We start from the raw sequence: 16,704 nt of genomic DNA, 5'->3' as shown, positions 1-16,704 counted from the left end.
TAGCGGGCCCTGCTTCTTCTTGCGGCCAGCGGCACTTGAGTGCATGCTGCGCCGCCGACGCCGCCTCTGCTGCGCTCGTTGGGGTGGCACAAGCAAGCCCCGAAGGCAGGTAGGCCCCACTATCGAGTTGTGCTCCGCCCGTCACCGCGGTGAGCATTGTTGCCTCATCCCCCGATGAAAAGTCTTCTGAATGCTCGGTAGCCATCGCGCAGGCCCGACGAGCACACGGGAGGGACTTGCCTCTCGACGTCTTCTGGCTCCAAGCAGGAGCAATGAATTCTGTAGAGAGAGATAGTGCACAATAGAGAGAGAGAGAGAGAGAGAGAGAGAGAGAGAGAGAGAGAGAGAGAGAGAGGGAGAGAGGAAGAGAGAGAGAGAGAGAGAGAGAGAGAGAGAGAGAGAGAGAGAGAGAGAGAGAGAGAGAGACTGAGACTCTGAGGAATAAAAGAGAGCAATATAGAGCAAAATAGAAAGAACTGAAAGAGAAAGTAGATGGACAGAATCGCAGAGCTCTGTCCCTAGCTGCTACTCCCTAACAGGCAAGAATAGAACTGAGGGGCAGGGCTATTCCCAAGGCACCAACAGGAAGGAGAAAAAAGTATTTCCTGCCTCCCTAAAGGAACGATGGGAATAATCCATGGAGATGTCCTCCACCTCAGCAGGAGAACCTGTGATCCTTGCATCCACAGAGTGCCTCCCCCTCCTTTGCCTTCCTTTAGTTGATCTAATTGTTATAAACAAAAGAGGCAGGTCTCTGCCCTGAAGACCTTACACTGTAAATTTAGACAGTAGGGAGGAGAGTAGTGATTAAGGAACAAATATGAAGAACCTGTGATCCTTGCATCCACAGAGTGCCTCCCCCTCCTTTGCCTTCCTTTAGTTGATCTAATTGTTATAAACAAAAGAGGCAGGTCTCTGCCCTGAAGACCTTACACTGTAAATTTAGACAGTAGGGAGGAGAGTAGTGATTAAGGAACAAATATGAACAAACATAATTATGGGTACTTGGGCTTCATTGTGGGATGAGGATTAACAAGCAAACAGGCTTGACCGAAAATATGTCTTTTGAGAAGGAATGCCTTATAAAAAAGATGACAAACCCACACTCATGCATCTCAGATAAAAGAAATGAAGAGACAAAGCAAGCATATGCAAAACAGAGAAGATGTACCTGTTTAAATAGTATAAAGTCAGAAATACCATTTTACAATATGATAGTAGCTCTGGATGCCTACAGCACAGGTTTTTTTATCTTGATTAATGTATATTCTTGTGTTTTAAATTTAATGTAAATTGAACAGATAGTACTATTTTGGTGTAAAAGTACAGCAGATTAACTATTCCCGTATTAATGTCTCCACAAATAAAGTACTAAGTAGATGCTCTTTCTGTATTCCTTAGAGTACTTTAGCACAAAAGACAAAACACAAAAACACATATTTCATGCTTATTACTGCACTTCTCTGGTGGTTGAAGACATTAAAACAAAAGCATGACTCATTGACCAAATGTTCTACTGGCATACCATCAATACATTCATTAATGTTATACCAATAGAAGTCATTTTAGCCTAATTCAGTTGATTCCTTAATCACACAAACATTGTCCTTATCATTAGTTGCTACTTGCATACATAGCATTGCCAAACATTTTGCAAGGAACTATTTTCCAGTTAGAAGCTTGGGGTTTATTGGTGTATTGGTTTTGTTAAAATAAAAGAATACTGCAACAATACAAAGTAATGCTATATAATAACACTTTTAAAGATGTTATGAGTATCATGTCATATGTTTAACATATAAAAAGCAAATCAAGTTCAAATGGTCAGATTAAGAACTGCTTCCAAGCAGCCAACAGACAAGTTTTGCAAGTGACAGACAATCTGCATGTATAATAATGGAAGCTATTACAGTCTGCAAATATTAGAAAGGCTGCCCTGTAGTCACCATTATTGGAAAAATATATGGAATTTATGTCCCCACTTAAGGTCTGTTGAAGACAGTTTCACCATCTGTAGGTAAACAAAATAACCTGAAGTATATCCTGCTTTTTGTCCATTTTAACTAGGGGAAAGTTAGTCTATGATGCCATGTAGATGTTATCCTTTAATTATTAACATAGGAACTCTAAAGAAGTGAGCTGACTCATGAAAGCTCACACTGAAAGAAATGTTGTTAGCCTTTAAAGGTGCCAGTGGACTTGCATTGTACTTTTCTCATCCAAGTCTGTCATACTTTCTGTTCTGCCTTTTTCTCATCCAAGTCTGTCATACTTTCTGTTCTGCCTTTTTCTCATCCAAGTCTGTCATACTTTCTGTTCTGCCTTCCCAAGACCCGGGTACCTATTATATCAGAAACCATGCAACTATATGATCAGACACAAAAGTGCTCATTCTTCTTTCTTCCTCTCACCAACTTTCTGTACCTTGTTAGACCTGCACATCTCACTGTACCTTAAACAAGATATAGACACACATGTCATTTTCACATTCATTCCCATTACACCCAAAAAGAGAAAGAATGTCAGATCACAAAACAGGTAGAAACATTCATTGAAAAATTACTGACCTTGGAAGAAACAAAAGCAAACAAATTAGTTCTTTTACACCTTTCACTTCATGCAGATTAAACTTTGAGAGATGTTTTGTATGTTTTGTTATTTTTGATTATCTTTCGTCAAAAATAGCTCACAGTTAGTGGGAGACATTAAGAAAAAAGAAAAAATATTGCTGATATGCTGGCTCCATCATTTAATTATGAAAGAGGGACATTGGCAAGAAGATAAAGAGATGGCTAAACTACTCAATATCTACTTTGCTTCAAACCCTAAACCTAATAATTCCACATAAATCAATAGTATGTACTTTTCAGATAAAAATGTTTAGGAGCCTTCTCAAACAAAAGTATCACAGCTGGGAGCCAAATTAATAATATGAGCCAAGTTGGACTCAGGTGTTACCAAGTCACAAACCATCTTAAACAAATGAGCTAGACAAGACTCAACAGACCAAGCCTGGACCTGGATAGTCCAGGCAAGCCCAATCTCATCAGATCTCCAAAGCTAAGCTGGGCCAACCCTGGCAAGTGTCCTACTGGAGAGCAGGAGGGGATACCAAGGTGGAACCAAGCCTATGCCCGTCGACACCTCATCATTCTATGTGGCTGCAGAGCCCTCCACAGAATCACTGGTGATGCTGCTCAAACTCCACCCAAGCCACCTGGAAACCAGTCAGTTAGTCTTCAAGGGTGGACCGTCCTAATGTGTCTGCCATCCCTGCAAGGAAGAGGCAGCAAGCTCAGCCATGCCTTCAGAAGATAATGATCCACCCACAACAAGGAATGAACCTCCTGCCCTAATTAGACCACTGGCAAACTAGAGTACACCCTTTTTCATGTGCTGGGCACATCAGAACCTTAGATGGCCCCATAACTGTCATGGTGGCCACGAAGTCCTATGTTTTACCTGTGTATCCTCTACATGTATATACTGAAATCTCCAAGGTACCTTTGGATAATATGACGGAATTCAAATCAGTACAATGATATTCCTTCAAGGGCTCTGACAGAATTAAATCTCAAAAACGCAGCTTATCACATTTGTAACCTCCCTTTCATCCAGAGTTCAGAGCCACGGGATATAAATAGAAATAATAAATAAATAAATATACAAAGTTATCCTGTTTTAAGCCACAAGCCACCCTGCTAGGCAGGTTACTCAATGAGGGCTGCCTTTGTCGCGAGTTCGGAGGCTGCAGCTAGTGCAGAATGCTGCAGCCAGGCTGTTAATGGGTCTCTCAAGGAGGGACCACATTCAGCCTGTGCTGAAAGCGCTGCACTGGCTGCCGATAGCATACCGGATTCGCTTCAAAGTGCTGGTTTTGACCTTTAAAGCCCTAAATGGCCAGGGTCCAGCCTACCTGAGGGACCGCCTTTCTCCATATGTTCCCCCAAGGGCACTTCGGTCGGGAGGGCAACATCTCCTGGAGATTCCAGGCCCGAAAGAAGCTAAACTTGCTGTGACTAGGGCTGGGGCGTTTTCGGTGGCGGCTCCTACCTGGTGGAAGGAGCTCCCGGAGGAGATCCGGGCCCTGCGGGACCTTTCTCAGTTCCGCAGGGCCTGCAAGACGGAGCTCTTCCGCCAGGCCTTTGGATAGGAGCCGCCGCCACTGCTCAGCCCCAGCGAATTACATCTAACTAACATTGGAATGCCTGGCCCCTAAGGCTGGAACGTAGTACTAAACACCGCTCTAGGATGAGATCTAGGGTAGCTATGTCAGATAAGATCTTTCTTCTCTTGTTTTGAAATCTGTTGTTAATTGTTGTAAATTGTTTATTTTATTGTAATTTATTGTTTTTAAATCATATGATACTGTTTTAACCTGGCACTTGTGCCCTGTAAGCCGCCCTGAGCCTTCGGGGTAGGGCGGGGTATAAATTTAAATATAAATAAATAAATAAATAAATGAGCAAAGGTTTAAATCCTGATGCCCCACTCCTATTGCATCTGGCTCTTTAAGAACACACAAAGAGCTGGCCTCATCCCCAAAATAATGCAGAAAGCAAGTCTAGTGACATTTTAAGAAGTATAGAAATAATCTGGAGAAATCCATGAACACACCACATCAAGAACTACTGTAAAAAGCATGGAGATATTCTTATATAGAGTAATTCTGCAGGAGATGGCACTGGGTCCAGTACTACTTACCAGGCAAACACTTTACAGAGTCAAGTAAATACAAGTTTTCTAAATAAGCAAGCAACACTACAGAGATGAAAACGACGTTCTGGCAGATGGTGCAATTTCCTACCTTTGAAACATTCACAAAGAGGTTACACAGTCATCTGTTAGAGGACAGTTGACAAACATGATGTCTTTAACCAACACAGCTGACCTAGAAACGTAGGGGGACCAATAATTACCTCAAAATAAATATACTGTTCTGTACCTGGATCAGCAGATGAATATATTACATGCAAAAAAAGATACAGAATTTAATAAGAAGCTTAGATGTGCTACTATCCTATTATGTTAAACAGCAACAAGTAATATCAATGTATCTAATTGTCAACCTGGCCAAACCTGTGCATTAGAGCCACGAGCAGACAAGACAGATCTTTCCACAAGCCTGAGAAAAGCCCCAGGTTTGCAGAAAAATCTGAAAGGCTGAAACAGGGTTTTGGGGTGTGTGTGTGTGTGTTTAAATGTTAATAAAAGCAGCACCCGTAGCTTTAAGAAACAACGTTAATAAAAGCAGCACCCATAGCTTTAAAGGAAAAAATGGCCTCTGTAGCTGTTGCTAAAAAACTACAACAGTACTGCCAGTTAAAGCCTTGATTTCTGTCAGTAAAAGACAGCAAAAGGGCGCAGGGCCTTTGGTCACTGAAGGACTTATCTGGGCCAGACCCAACAGCAACCACCAGGTGACTCACTACCACACAACTTGCATGACTCTCCCAGACCTGCTCAACAGCACCCCCCTCCCCAAAAAGCACTATGTGTAGTGGTTAGAGTTCCAAACTAGGATCAAGGAGACCCAGGTTCAAATTTCCTGCCTGCCATGAAAGTCCAATGGGTGACCTTCTTGGGCCAGTCACACACATTCAGCCTAACCTACCTCACAGGATTGTTGTAAGGATAAAATGGAGAAGAATTATCTAAGTTGCTTTCGGTCCACATTGTGTGGAAAGGTGGGGTATAAATGAAGTAAATAAATAACAAATATAGCTGAAGGGGGGCAGATAAAAGGTAGATTGATTGGTAGGTGGGAAGGAGAGAAGGAAGCAGAGAAACGTGAGGATATGGGGGTTTACTGAAGTAGGAAAGTGCAAATAGTGTGAGGAGCAAGAGCCTAACAGGAGGACGGAAGGAAAGAGAGCTGAAGATTGGGAGGGGGGACATAACAGTAGGTTGGCTAGTGGGTGGAAAAAGAGAGAAGGAAGCAGGGAAAGGGGAGAGGCTTATGGAGCTTTCAGAGAAGGCAAAGAGTGGGGAGTGGCAAATTAGATGGCTTCCACAAGTCCTTGCAGGTCCCCCCCGCTTGTATAACACCTGCAGAGCTATCAAGATAAAATTTAAAAGTCAATGTCCTTCTCTGTACACAAAATGTTTCTACAACGTTATGTACCAGTCAAGGCCTCTCGTGAAAGATGCCATTATTATAGCTGCACTTGTACATTCAGCAGCTAAATCTCACAGCAGTGTGAACATGTGCAACAGAAAAGGGTGGGGAGGATTTTTCCAGTAGAATGAAGTGGAACCTCCTCTCAAAAGAACTCTTTTTCAGTCTCCTTGGCAATCTGGCAACATTCATAATATTTTTACAGAGGCAGGAAAGCTTCTGCAAGAACCAGAACAGCCAATGCTTACTTTAGTAGCATTTAAATGTATCTACACAGTTGCTTTGCCACACCAAACTGGGAATCAAAATCACCCTCTGAATAAACTGTTCTGGATCTAAAATGCAATTAAATTCCACTGGTTTAGTCTATAACATTTTCGCTGCTTTGTGACATCATGAACAGACAACAGTTTGCTCATGAGGAAAACAAACCAGGAATTCTTTGGGCAAGCATGCTCCACCCCCTCATGCTTGGAAGTTTAAGACTGGGTTGAAGCAAACTGGCATTTGTCAGGATACCCAAACTGAATGAAGCAGCAACTATGGCTTATTCTCTTCCCTATAAAACAGGGGAAACCGACCAGTCTGTTGTTTCTCTTAATTCTGATGTCAAGACAACATGTACTTTGTCTCAAACCAGGAAGGTGTCAGACTTAATCGGGAAGTGGTGGGAGTACACGAGGCCTTGAACTTCTCAGCTCACTCTCATTTGAATGCTGCCATATAGACTTCTATCTCAAAATCCTCAGACTAACCCTGTAATTGTGCCATTGCAACTGCTGCCTGTTTAGCCAACCAATGCTCCATCCCTCCTTCAACACTTTTTTTTGCCATCAAGTCACAACTGACTTATGGCAATCCCATAAGGTTTTCAAGGCAAGAGACATTCAGAGATGGCCTGCCTCCATGTCATGACCCTGATATTCCTTGGAGGTCTCCCATCCAAATACCAGCCAAAGCTGACCCTGCTTAGCTTCCAAGATCTGATGAGATCAGTCTACCCCCTTCCTTTCCCATGATGCAAAACATCCTCATGGGTGCTCCCCGAGCATTCTCATCATATTGTTTCAATTATATTTACCTGTAAGGTGAGCCCAAACAAACTCCACCATACCTTCAAATGCACAAAAACAGTAACACCTCATATCCAAGATATGAAAACAGGGAGGCAAATAATTAAAGGTAAGCATTAGATTTTAAAAAAATGCAAACTCAGAACTACATGACACACAAAATATCTTACAGCTTTCAGGTGGATAGCTGTGTTGGTCTGAAGCAGTAGAACAAAGTCTGAGTCCAGCGGCACCTTTAAGACCAACAACGTTTTATTCTGGGTATAAGCTTTCATGTGCACGCACCCTTCTTCAGATACCTTTAGAATATCTTACAGTACAAACATTACCATAATATTAAAAATGCTGGCTATGCTAGTACCACCATGTGTCTTCCAATTATCTGTATACATTTAACAAAAGCCACTATAGTCAACATGTTAGACACCCTAGCTATGTATGAACATGATAAAATCTTAACAGGAAGAGTTGTTCCAGGTATGAATAACACTCAGAGTGCCAGTTATTTGAATATTTAAACTGAAAAGCTTCCAGACAGTGGATACGGCTGAAGACAACATACAGTACCTAATGAGATCTGCTTACAGAGTGATTCTTACCTGCACTTCACTGCAGCCCACCAAGCCCCCCCAATCACCATTTTCATTCTGGGGTCAGCAGACCCTTCAAGAAAAACAGAGGGGCAAAATGGGGATCTTCAGTGGGAGAGAACTGATAAAAACTGCCACCCCCTTCCAGAGACATGTGCCCTTCCATCTTTGGAACTCAGTGGTAGGGTACAAACCACTATCTGGTATTCCTAGATCAATATACTTTTCCAGGTGTCTACAACTGAGACTTTTTGGTACTATGTGTACTTAAAAAGAGGGGTCATGAGCTACAATCAGCGGCCATTCAACTTAAAAGTTCATTATGCTGAATAAACCAAACAAGTTTGCTTTACATGTTACAGTCCTCCTTGGAAGACTGAAGAAAAAAAAATTGCACAAATCTGGTGTGGTGGTGGAAAGTGTTATCAAGTCTCAGTTGACTTATGGTGACCTCATAGGGTTTTCAAGGTAAGAGACATCCAGGGATGGTTTGTCGCTGCCTAGCCTCTATGTAGTAACCCTGGATTTCCTTGGTGGTCTCCTATCCAAATACCAACCATGGCCAACCCTGCTTAGTTTCAGAGATCTGACAATATTGGGCTAGCCCGAGGATTCTGGTTCCTTCAATGATTTAAGTAACACTAGTACTGCAAACCTCTGACTGTCTAGGATAGGGGTCTCCGGTCACTGATCTTGTGGGGCAGTTTTGGGATTTTGATGGGGATTGGGTGTCACCACAAAAATCATTGCCACAGGGGGCAATCACAAAATGGCTACCTGGGAAGCTGTATACAACCATACAGTGTTGGAAGACTGCAAGCCAAGCATCCTCTTATGATGGAGGCAACTGTTTCTGAATAGGTGGCTCCCTGCAGTTACAAAGGTGATGCCTGAGTTCTTCTGAAGCAACTACTCCAGTGAGCAGGAAAGCCAAGAAGAGATATACTGTCCAAGAAGCAATGGAAGCCAGAAAATCTACTGCCAGAAATCACTGGTCTGGGACTTTAATTCACTCACCCATCCACTCTCTCCCTTTATCATGTTTTACATGAAGAGAAAGTTGACAACCAGAGATCAGCAGAGTGGGACAAACAGTTTAGCTGTACTGATGCCTAACTGTTTAAAAAGAAGCCTACCCAGTATTTTTCCCTCAAAAGAGAAAGGTGATTTTTTTTTAATCCAAAGTAATCTATGTTTTTAAAACAGACAATTATGCCTGTCCAATATGCTAGGCTAGGACAAAATTAAAAGTAGAGGCCTTGTAACATTTTCCTGTATAAAATGAATGATATGCAAAGGCAGAAGGTTGCAATTTATCTGAACTGATACAAATGTATCAAATTTTGCAATCGAAGTTCCTCTGTTGACGTAAGCAGCTTTTACTGAGCAATGATATGAAAAAGTAAAGCTTCTCTCTGCAGTAGCCTCCAGGGCACGGCCAAGTTTATCCTCAAAAATGCACAGAACTACTGAAGGGATAGAACAGGAGCTTCCGTTTTAAAGAAAATTTGCTTCCTCAGAGAGCCCACATACCCACAGGGCCAGTATCAAGGTGGCCATAATACTAACTAACAGTTTTCAAGAAAGAAAAAATAAATTGTTACTGCTATTAAAAGCCACAAGAATTTGGTACAGTAGTTCCTTTGGTTCTTGGATAAACAAGCAGCGACCTAGGAATTTCCACTAGGGAAATGTACAGGAAAGATAGGTATGATCAGCTGAGCTGTTTGCCACTTCCCACGAGGCCCGTGTAAGTTTTGTTGATGAAGCTCTCTTCAGAAAACTGGAGGAAGGAAGTTCTAAAGCATAAAGGAAGCAGCTGTGTACATCAGATGAACAAGAGTTCTCGGTAAAGCCTCTACTAAACCATTATTACATATATTTCCAAGGTCAGGCAACATTCAGACTAAGATCTGGGAGACCCAAGTTCAAATTGTGCGATGAAAGTTGCTGGGTGACCTAGGTCCAACCTACCTCACAGGGTTGTTGAGGATAAAACTGAGGAAGTGGTAATACAATCCTTGGAGGAAAGGCAGAATAAAAAACATTACAGATTTAAGAGAGAGTTCTATCTGTAAAATGCTGCATGTATTCAAATAAAGAGCGAATTCTGAAACTAACCTCTGCAGGGAATGATCCATATGAAAGAATATGCAAGGAAAACATGTTAAGATGCAGGTTTTCCCTCATTAATATTTCTAGGGGAATCTCTCATTAATGTTCAAGATCTATTTTGATCACTTCATTGAGAAGAATACCTTGTAAAGGCAAAGGCTGTAGGCCTAGAATTGACTAGACATCCAAACAACTACAAAATATTGCTGAATGACTGCTAAAACCTACCTCATGGGAGAAAAAACACTAACAGGTCACCAACATCAGTATGATGTTTAAATAGCAGGTCCTGGAGAGGTGGCCTATGCCATAAAACCATTCAGACTGTTGGGATATTTCATGCTTTTTAAAATTTAACAGAACACTTTTGCAAAACAGTTAAAAATGCATAAGTCTACCTGAGACAGGTAATTAAGACAGAAAGTACTCAGCTTCTAACAAATGAATGCACAAATCTTTTTTAAAGATTTAAGGAGTACATAATGGACACTGGATCTGTTTTTGTAAAACAAATTCTGTGTATCAGCAGTGTTGACAGAGTAGGACTCTAGCAGCCCACAGGCAGAATTCAGTTCATGGAGGGCTGCCAGGTGGCACCAGGCAGGGTGCTCCCACCTCTGCCTTACATCACAATGTTGGGTCAACAAGAACAGATGTTGCAGCATAACTTCCCAGTCAGCTTCATGCTGGCTGAGCTGAGATATGGCTAGCCTTGAATGGCAAAGGAAAGAAAATAGGTAGAAATATGGGTAATAGCTGAACAACTGTGCATGTATCTTTTATTGCTTTTGAATTAAAAGGAAGCAACAGAGTGCTTGTTCTGCTACAAGATTTACCTATTTCTCCCTCTATTCAAAGTTAACTTTCTCTTGCAAGTCTGCTATGCTGCCATTTCTACCATCAACACGCCCACTACCACCTGTGAAGTGGCAGAAAAGGCAGGCACTGTGAGTCTGTTAGACTTTGAATGATATTTTTAGGACTAAATGAAGGAGAGTGACCCAGAAATTGCCCAGTGATCTCTGAAGGAATTAGATTATCCCACTGGTCAATTTACAGTATTTATAGACTATGTATTTATGCATACATACATTTTATACACACATATATACATTAATAATTTCCTTTGTGGGAGATACAGTACATTGGGTTTGGTTCATGTCAGGGCTCAATTTGCATTATGTCACTCTATGGATCATGGGAGTTTGTATGTAAAAGTCAGGGCAGTGAGATTATGGTCTTCAAGTCTTCTCCTAACCTATTATTCTACAATGTTGCAGCACAACAACCAACCACAACTACTTTTTAATCTGGTCATTTGTGGTATTTTTTTCTTTAACAAGGATCTGAGGTAAATATAAACCAACTTTTGCTGCCGTGGATGGAGACCCTTCATTGGCGGAGAAGCTTAATCTCTTCTTTGCCCGTTTTGATGTGGAGCCGAAGGGGACAGCCATATTACAGCCATCTGTCCATGGCGGCCCCTCCCTCAGGGTAGAAGAACATGAGGTGAGGTGAACGCTGAGGGCTGTGAATCCGAGGAAAGCGGCTGGACCTGATGGCATTACGGGATGGGTGTTGAAATAGTGTGCTGACCAGTTGGCAGGGGTCTTTACTAAGATCTTCAACCGGTCTTTACACCTGTCTATTGTTCCGTCGTGCCTAAAGTCCTCAATTATTGTTCCCCTATTTTGATCACTTCATTGAGAAGAATACCTTGTAAAGGCAAAGGCTGTAGGCCTAGAATTGACTAGACATCCAAACAACTACAAAATATTGCTGAATGACTGACAATGTGAACTGAGTGACCTACAAAGACATCAACACATGATTTTTCTCCTGGAAAGTTTAAAACTGCATTCATTCCCTAGCAAACTAGCTTATGCAGCAAGCAATGGGAAAGACCAATCTTTATATGAAATCCTGGAGAGCTACAACGAGTCAGATTATATTAGATGAGACAATGGTCAGTTACATGTCATGAATTTGTGACAGTGTAAACCTGTTTTTTCCACCACTGGGCTACATCCCTCCCTCCCTCCCTCCCTCATCTCACACAGTGACTGAAGATTTCCCAGTTTGGAAATTCTTCAGTCTAACTCCAATTTGTAGCAACACCCAGAAGCAGACATCTTAAATTGCATCTGTTTCTTCCCAAGGATTAGAAATCATGGTTTATAGAGATGAAATAAATTCTACTTTGGTGAAGCGCCTGAATTAAGATGGCACAACAAAGTGGAGATTTTTTAAGCCAGGAAATCTTCAACAGTGGCAATGAGGGTGGGGTGGGGACAGAATACGTAAGCCCCAATGCTTGACACAAGCAAACCCCAGGTTGTTTGCAATGTCTGAATGTAGTCATACAGTCACTTGCTAATTCATAAAAGCACAGAAAACAAAGCATGAGAAAGATAAAACTGTTGGTCATTTTTTACACTCAGAAAGAGTCACATCTTCATAAAAAAAGAATCACACTTCTCAAGATGTGATTGAAAAAGAAGTTTGACATTTTACTCTGTTTCTCCAGAGAAAACAAAAAGTGTATGAATTAACAGAAAAACAGTCAGCACTGTTGCCATGGAACTCATTATTACCTTCTTGGAGGAAGTCTACTTCCATGCACTTCTCAGGAATACATTCTCAGCAAGGGAACATCAAATACCATGCTCAGTTTTGTGAGGCAGCCATCAGCTGAATTAACGAGTTGCATATTTTGTTAGCTGAGATGAAAATGGAAACTTCCACCTAAAATACAGACACAGAGAGAATTCTGCTTAGCTGTTTATGAATACATCGGCACAAACAATAGAAACAATCTCCTAAAAATTAAATACTAAACAAAAGTCACTTGTATTTTTGAGTCAAACTAAAAGACTGTCAATGCTACATGGGTTTACAAGTGGCAAGACAGGGTTTGCTTTTGGCATGTACACCTGTTGACTTCTCAGAAACAAATGGGATATGAGCCATGACCACAAAGTTCTGAGTCTGCACATGCATAGGACCTGTACACACTGAACTTTCTCCTTAGTCTACTTTGGGACACTTCTTTGAGAGTGCCAAATTTATATTTTATATGCTAGATTTAAGTGAAGGAAAAGATCATTCTAAAGTCAAGCATACTTACTAAGCAAAACCAAAAGAAAAATCTTGAACCACCACTGGGCTACTTCCCTTTTACATCATTCCCTCCCAGGCTTCCCAAATACTTACTATGATTCAGCAGGGGACACAGACGTCCTCGCAGGATCATTCCTGCGGGGACAACAGATGCGCCGCACTATGCCGTCGCCAGGAAGTGACGCCAGACAACGCTCTGGCAACGGGGCTGGAAACTTGATGGTACCATCGAGTTTTCACTCCCATTGCCAGAGCGTCGCCCAGCGTCACTTCCTGGCTACTGCAGGGTGTGTTACAGGAATAAACAGTCCGGCCGGGGAGCATGTTTCCCCCGCCGGATCACGGTAAGTACTTGGGAACCCTATTCCCTCCCCACATTTTTAGAAGTAAATGTAAATGTCAACATTAAAAAAAAAACCCACACACATATTAGAACACGTTTTGCAAGTTAAAAGAACCCTACACCTAGAGCCAGGTAACCCAAGCTCAAGTCAATTACCTGTTTCTCTATTTCTATAACCTCATGTTCAAAACCTAGGGTTCCATTTTTTGTAAATGGACATGTTTGCCATTCTAACTGTAAACTTTAGTTCAAGTAAACCACTAATAATAGAATCACAGAGTTGGAAGGGGCCATACAGGCCATCTACTCCAACCCCCTGCTCAGTGCAGGATCAGCATACGGTATTCCTGACAAGTGTTTGTCCAGACACTGCTTAAAGACTGCCAGTGAGGGGGAGCTCACCACTTCCCTAGGCAGCTGATTCCACTGTTGCACAACTCTTACTGTAAAAAGGTTTTTCCTAATATCCAGCTGGTACATTCCCACCCTTAATTTAAACCTATTATTGTGAGTCCTGCCAACAGGAATAGCTCCCTGCCCTCCTCTAACTCTCTCAAGTCATACACAGTTGTACCCAAATTGGTTAGCCAGCCCCACTTGGTTGGAAACACCTGCCACTACCAGGTCAATCGACAGATTGGCGGGGGGGGGGGAGACAGGATTATTATTGTAATCACAGTTAATCTGATATAGATTTAAATCAATTATACACAGGACTAGGCCAAATCAATTACTTTATAATTCAAGTATCCTTTAGGACAAGTCAAAAATCCTGGGTATTACAGGAAGAATGTAAAGAACAGGATAACGGAACTGAAGAACTGTGCAGACTTGGCTTTACTTCTCATCACAGTGTTTTATGTCTCACACAATGAGTCATTGCTAGATGCTGTCTCCAAATTAATCAAGGATTACTGGCATCATTTAAAAGGTAACCCAATAAGTTATCACTTGAAGCAGCAAATCTGTCCTCCTCACCCATCCCCTTTCACTTCCTACTACTGATAGAATGAAAACCAGGCCTCCCTTTAAACAGAAATATGAGATAGAGATGACTGGTAATACCCCACAGCTAAAAAATAAATCACCTTTTTTTCTGGCTTGGAAGTTACACAAAGATTTTTTCAGGGGTAATGATTAAACCAACCCCCAATTCATACAACAGTAAGATATTTCATAAACAGACAACTCACAGTCACACTATACATAGCTAAAAATAGTCAGCCTTTGTATTTACATCTTTTTAATGGATAAAAACATTTATGAAAAAGCTATCTTCATATCAAATATTTTTCTAGCACAACATTTCTTTATGGACTCTTTGACCCACTCAGCACAAGAAACTAAGTTTCACATGCTGAATTCTCAGGCTCATATATAAAAATACACACATTTTCTTGACTCACAACTATAGTACTAAATCCATTATTAGAATTTCACCCTAAATGCCAAGTTTTACAAACATTAAACCAGTGTTTAAAATCACTGCCTTCAATCAGTTGCAAAATCATAACAATCTGGACTTCTGAACTGTGGCTATATTCCTTGAGATACGTTTGCTAAAGTATGAATGGAAACATTTTGTCCTCCAGTATCATAAATAAACCCTTTATAATCGGTTAAATGAACTGTGAAGGCCGGATCTCAAAAACCAGATCTTCTACTTACAACTGTAACAATATTTGAAAAATAATACATTTATAAAGATTTGAATAAGAAACAAAATAAGGCACAACATTGATTCGATTCTCTACACTAATACCCTTTGACGTTTACACATTGTCGTTTAGTGACTATATGCTGAAGAGCCGACACCACACACCAATGCCTACAAAAAGTTTAACAGTAGCAAATGCTGCAATGTCTCCTAAGCAGAAACAAAAGTGAATTGCTGTCGAAGTTACAATATTGTCAATCAAAAAGGATTTCCCAACAACTTTCTTTCCTGATTTCACAAAGAACAGTATTCCAGTGTAGTAAACAACAACATGCCCTTTTATTTTGGTTTCTAACTGAAAAATCAAGACAAAACCCTTCAGCAGAACAGCCAAGCTTGTCTGATGATGAAATACTAATAGGAAAATTCAGCATTACTGCATGCCGTTTACATATGGATGCTTCCTGTTTAATGTTCCCTCTAAGCTGTGGAGTCTCGTGAGCAAAACTTCTACTTTGTGAGCTACCAGCATTAAAGTTGTGAGCAAGCGATTTGGCTACTGCATAAATTAGTTTGCTCCGGAGCCCTCCTTCCTAAGCCAAGACAAAAATGTGTGAGCCAGAGGCTAAAAACCTGTGAGCTAGCTCACACTAACTCAGGTTAGAGGGAGACCTGTTTGAGCTAAAGTTCCTGAGAATACTACCTGTGTCTGGATTAAACTGAAATCTAAATTGAAGACTAACAAAATGTATTGAGGCAAAAATTTCATGAGTCAGAGACCAGTTCATCAGATGCAAGCTGTGACTCATGAAAGTTTATGCAGAAATATAAGTCCTTATTCTTTAAAGCACCTCTGGAGTTCTGTTTAATTACGTTGCACAGCTACCCCTCCCGAATGATTACCTGTGAATGATTACTTATGTACAAGTGTTTACTATGAAAAGTCTCATGCTTTTGCCCTGAAAATATTAGCCTGCGTTCAGTCAGCACCAAATACCAGCTAAACAGATGCACAGTTTTAGGCAATGGCAGGGTGAAATTTGGTGGACACCCATATGGTCGACTGTGTTTGGCTTATTTTTTAAAAAGAAATAATAAAACATTCCTTCCACTAAAACTTCGGGAAAATGAAAAACATTTCTACCTTCGCTTCAGAGAGCAGTTTCCCGAAAAGTGCTACATTTAAGGTTATATAGCTATTATATACTCTCCAGAAGACAAGGGGTGGGTGTGTGTGGACGGTTAAAATTTGTAATTTGGAAGAGGAGAAGCCCAATCGACCGAGCGAGCAGATTTGGAAAGAGATTACAGTAAAGTGAAACTGTGGCGGAGATGGAAAGTTCCTACCCTCCTTCTCCTGGGACTGGACTTCCTTTCAGTCCGGGTTTGTGCGTACGTTTCTTCTCACGACTTGTACTAGTGCAATAGGAAGCCTCAGATTTTCTCACTTATTACTTACTTCGCCCTCCCTTCCTTCGTAGAAGTTTTCGTCTATATTTCCAAGCCTCAGCCTCCCCTTGTTGCCAGAGGGAGGTGCACGAACAAGGGCCGTTTGAAAGAAAGGGAGGCGGGCAAAGAGGCGCTGGAGGTCCTCTCCCTACCCAGAAAGAGAAAATTCACTGGGGTCTAGGAGCCGGGGGGGGGGTCTTTCCCCACAGATTTGGGGGGGGGGAGCCAGAAATCTGTCT

The 16,704-nt window shown here is 41.4% G+C and overlaps 1 protein-coding gene across 1 annotated transcript in view; it reads right to left on the bottom strand.

Annotated features, from left to right (window-relative positions):
- RNF19A (ring finger protein 19A, RBR E3 ubiquitin protein ligase) overlaps positions 1-16,704 on the bottom strand; it is a 64,618-nt gene that overhangs the window by 47,514 nt on the left and 400 nt on the right. Inside the window, exon 2 of the mRNA XM_015405868.1 lies at positions 12,491-12,641. The gene's annotated coding sequence lies outside the window, so the exon portion shown is untranslated. The remainder of the gene's footprint in view (positions 1-12,490; positions 12,642-16,704) is intronic.

The sequence above is a fragment of the Gekko japonicus genome, unplaced genomic scaffold, assembly GCF_001447785.1.
Source record: "Gekko japonicus isolate JY-2015 unplaced genomic scaffold, Gekko_japonicus_V1.1 scaffold232, whole genome shotgun sequence".
In the NCBI taxonomy this organism is placed as follows: domain Eukaryota; kingdom Metazoa; phylum Chordata; class Lepidosauria; order Squamata; family Gekkonidae; genus Gekko; species Gekko japonicus.
The sequence above is the reverse complement of the archived record's forward strand: the minus strand, read 5'-3'. Positions and strand labels throughout refer to the sequence as shown.